At 48.6% G+C, this 4,955-nt stretch overlaps 1 pseudogene; it reads left to right on the top strand.

The window, feature by feature from the left end:
• The first annotated feature begins 1,710 nt into the window (after positions 1-1,710).
• LOC101547350 (pre-mRNA-splicing factor SLU7-like) lies at positions 1,711-3,137 on the top strand (annotated as a pseudogene).
• Positions 3,138-4,955: the final 1,818 nt, after the last annotated feature.

Raw genomic sequence — 4,955 nt, 5'->3', positions numbered from 1 at the left:
GAGATCAGGGACAAGGCAAGGAGGTCCTTCCACACCCCTGCTTTCCAAGGTCACACTGGAAGTCTTTGCTGATGAAACAAGATAGGAAAAGGAAATAAGATGCATGCACCTGACAGAAGGCAAGATCGTCTGTGATGAAAGCCTGAAAGAATCAACAGAAACCCCTCTGGGCTGAACAGATCTCTACAGTGAGGTCCGGATACTGGTGTACAGAAGTCAGTTTATCTCCAGTTACCAACGATAGAGAAGGAAACTAAGAACACAGCTTCAGGGGCTGGCAACAGTGGGCAGGGCGCCAGCTTCGCTCATGGGCAACTCATTTCCATCCCCAACACACACATGATCTCCCGGGTGCTGCCAGGGCCACCTCTGGGTGGTGTCGGAGGAGACCCTGAGCACTTTGGGGGGTACTCTCTCCTCCACAGCAAAAGCAGACACAGCACTGTTTGCATTAGTGCTCTCCAAAATAAAATACTCAAACACACACCTACAACCTAAAGGCATGTACACTAGAGCTCTATATAAAACTCGGGTGAACGAAATCAAAGAAAAGCTTCGTAAACAGAGATAGCTCATATTTGCAGGTAGGAGAATCAATACCGCAAGACTGTAGAATCCCTGCTTTATAGATTCCATGCAAGCTCACCCAAACCCAGCAGGTCGGGCCTGCAGCAGGACAGCGAGGAGGGCGTTTGCCTTGCACGCAGCCAACAAGGGTTCAATCTCCGGCATCCCATATGGTTTCCCAAGTATCAGGAATAATTCCTGATTGTAGAGCCAGGAGTAATCCCTGAGCAGCACAAAATGTGACCCATGAACAAAACACACCACAACAAAACAGACAGTATGCTACCACATGGGTATTGGCAGGTGTGTAAGTGCTATAGAAGCCAAGCCCGGGGCAGGAGAGTGAAGTCAGAGAACTAGTGCTGCCATTTTATAGTTCCCTGTTCCTCCTCATCCTCACCCCTTTGATCGCCGAATTTTTCGTGCGGTCTCAGTAACGTCTCCATTCGTCCTAGCCCTGAGATTTTAAAAGCCTCTCCCTACTCGTCCTTCCCAACGATGCTGCATTGGAGGCTCTTTCAGGGTCAGGGGAATGAGACCCAGCATTGTTACTGGTTTGGGCATATGGATACACCATGGGGAGTTTGCCAGGCTCTCCCATGTGGGCAGGAAACTCTCGGTAGCTTGCCAGGTTCTCCCAGGGGGAGACATAGGCTATAAGATGTTGTACAGCTGCTTTTCAGCTGTGCGCTTCTGGGAGCTTGGTTTTAAGTCTCTGGATGTTGGTCATTGGTGGGATTACACAGCGCCGAGGGCAGTCCTGGGTGTGACCTCCTAGCTACTCTTCTGGGCAGAGGAGGCCCAGTCCCAATCCGAGCAGGCTTGGAGGTCTCAGCCCCGGGTCCCACACACCTGGGTTCCTCTGCTGGTACCTTCATGCGTGAGACTCATCCGAATGTGTGGAGAGGGGTCTTGAGCATGGCTGTGGCTAGGCTCTGGAGGTCTTCAGCCACGGGAACTCTGCTCAGGGCAGGGAGGGAAGCTTAAGCCCATCCCCTCCGAGGGGCCCCAGGGAAGACAGCTAGGCACGTGGGCAAGAGACTCTCTCCCTGTTCCTAGTTTGATTATTTTCTCAGAAAGATAAAAATATACTGATTATTTGTGTTTGGAATATAATTTGTATTTTGAATATAATACAAAGAAATGAGTTTGGAGGAACCAAAGAAAATGACTAGAGAGGACTGGAGAAAGAAGAAGGAGCTGGAAGAACAACGGAAACGGAATAATGCTCCTGTTGAAGTTGATGAAGAAGGAAAAGACATCAACCCTCACATTCCTCAGTACATATCTTCAGAGCCATGGTACACTGACCCACCAAAAAAGACCTACTTAAAAGCACCAGAGACCACAGCCAGAGAAACAGAGCAGTATAGCTCATCTGGAGAATGGTACAAGCGGGGTGTAAAAGAGAATTCCATAATGACCGAATACCACAAGGGAGTGTGTGAAAACTGTGGGGCCATGACACGCCCAAAATCAAGACTGCTGTGAGAGACTGAGGCGAGTCAGAGCAAAATTTACAGGGACTAATCTAGCTCCCGATGAACATACTCAGCCTCGGTTAATGTTTGATTCTGATGGAAAGCGGGATGGGGGAATGGCCACAATCCAGAGGAACACAGGAAAACTGTAGAAGAACATGCCAAAGTGGACCTAGCAAAGCAAACACTGACAGTCCAAAAACTCCAAGAAGAATTAGCTTTGGGAAAATCAGTGGAACAAGCTAATTCTCCAAAACACCAGTGGGAAGAAGAGGAACCAGATTCTCGGGCAGAAAAGGATCTTAACAGTGAAGATGAGGATGAAGATAAATATGCAGATGACATTGACATGCCTGGACAGAACTTGGACTCCAAGAGACGGATCACAGTCCGGAATCTCAGGATTCGAGAAGATATTGCAAAATACTTGCGGAACTTAGATCCAAACTCTGCCTACTATGATCCCAACACCAGAGCAATGAGAAAGAATCCCTGTTCTAATGCAGGAAAGAATCCGGACGAAGTGAGCTATGCAGGTGATAACTTCGTTAGATACACGGGTGACACCCTCCCAATGGCTCAGACACAGTTGTTCACTCGGGAAGCCTCTGACACAGGATCAGAAGTGCATCTACGAGCTGATCCTACGAAACTCGAACTGCTGTGTAAGTCCTTCAAAGTCAAAAAAGGAGACTTCAAAGAGCAGCAGGAAGCACGCATCTTAGAGAAGCACGGTGGCCAAGAACACCCGGGTGCCCCTCCGGCAGAACTGCGCTTAGCTCAAACCGAAGACTACGCAGAATACTCAGGACATGGGGCCGTCATCAAGGGCAGGGAGGGGCTGTCTCCTGCTCCAAGCACGAGGAGGATGTGAAGACCCACAACCACACTCTCACTTGGGGATCTTACTGGAAAGATGGCAGGTGGGGATACAAGTGCTGTCACTCCTTTTTCAAGTGCTCCTACTGTACTGGAGAGGCCGGGAAGGAGGCTGCTAATTCAGAGGAATATATTCTACGTGGTACAACTGAAGAAGAACCAGTGAAAAAGCCTCAAACTCTTATGGAGATACATCAGGAAAAAATTTAAAAAAGAGAGAAAAAGAAGAAGACGATTGGAAAGAGTAGTTCAGACAGTGATGATGAAGAAAAGGAACACAAAACACTGAAGAAGGCTCTGAATGCCAAGGAGGCCATGCAGCTCGATGAGAGAAAGCGGCCGGACAATAGTATCTGTGAAAGCTGGGAGCCCACAGAGGAAGAAATGGAGGTCTACTGAATGAAATGCCAGAAGCCAGACGACCCTCTGGCCTCCTTAGGACAGTAGAGACTAGTCACAGACATTCTCCCAGATACACAGTGAACTCGCTCTTCTTGGCTTCTTGCCGAAGATGTGTCTGCTCTTCATATTGCCTGACTTAAATAATAAAACTTCCAGAGGTTGCATAGTAAATTCATTCCTCTCCACAGTGAAGATGGACTGGAGTGATAGCACAGCGGGTACCCCTGTGCTATCACTCCAGTCAGTTCGCCTTGCACGCGACTGACCAGGCTTTGATTCCTCCATCCCTCTCAGAGAGCCCGGCAAGCTACCCAGAGTATCCAGCCCATAAGGCAGAGCCTGGCAAGCTACCTGTGGTGTATTTAATATGCCCAAAACAGTAACAACAAGTCTCACAGCAGAGACGTTATTGGTGCCTGCTTGAGCAAACTGATAAGCAATGGGACGACAGTGCTACAGTGCAGAATATAATGTAACATCTTCATAATTTGTAGAATTAAGTACACTGTGGTACCAATCACTAATTCTAGAATGATTGTACAAAACCATGATCAGAAGCACAGATCTTATGCCTTCACAAACATCAACTCAAAATGGGTCAGCAACCTAAATGTAAAATGCAAATTGGACAGCTCAAGAAGATAGCCTGGCCCAGAGCTGAGATACCAGGGTACCATGGCAAGAGCTGCAATGGCCCAGATGCCATGAAGCAGCTGAGATAAAGCCCGAGAGACTGAGCTTTGGAAGGAAACTGGGAGACTGAACTTGGTTAAAACGGACACTTTGCTCTGGGAAGGTTGGTCACAGCCGGGAAAGTGTACTCTCCAGAGGCACAGCTCCAAAGGAACGCCTCTCCAAAATATCCCAGGGGCCCTGGCAACGCCACTGTGTGGAAACAAGGGCCAAAGACCCAAACGGGCTTTACTCCGAAGAAGACAAGCAGACAGCAACCGGGCACTGGGAAAACACAACCACAGCTAGGACACACTCACTGCACGCCTTGGAGAGTGACCAAAGTCACCAAAGTGCTGGTGGGTGCTGGGTCCCGGAACACTACATGGCTGGAGAGGGCACAGGATGCAGAAGCCCCAGACGTGTTTCCTTGCACACCTGCCCAGGTAACTGCCACCCAGCAGTCACTCTTTGGTACTTATCCAAGGAGTGGAAACTTATGTCCACACGAAGGCCTACACACTGGTTTTTGGCACTTTATTCAGGGCTAGAACTTAGGAGTCTGAGATGCCTCAAAGGAGTGAGTATGTGCTTTAAGGCACGCAGGAGGTCTGGGTTCAATCCTGGTACCACAAGGTCCCCCAGCACCACTGGGAGTGAGCACTGATCCAGGAGTCACCCTGGAGTATTACTGGGTGGCTCAACAATAGAAAAAGAATCATGACAAGTCCTTAAAAAGGAATTAGTTATGATGATGATAATCATAATCATCATCCCGTTGATTGTCAAATTTCTCGAGTGGTCTCAGTAACGTCTCCATTTGTCCTAGCCCTGAGATTTTAGCAGCCTCTCTCTACTCGTTCTTCCCAACGATGCCACATTGGAGGCTCTTTCAGGGTCAGGGGAATGAGACCCAGCTTGTTACTGGTTTTGGCATATTAATACACCATGGGG

This window comes from Sorex araneus, chromosome 4 (genome assembly GCF_027595985.1).
Source record: "Sorex araneus isolate mSorAra2 chromosome 4, mSorAra2.pri, whole genome shotgun sequence".
In the NCBI taxonomy this organism is placed as follows: domain Eukaryota; kingdom Metazoa; phylum Chordata; class Mammalia; order Eulipotyphla; family Soricidae; genus Sorex; species Sorex araneus.
Note: the sequence above shows the minus strand (reverse complement) of the source record. Positions and strands in the feature narration are given on the sequence as shown.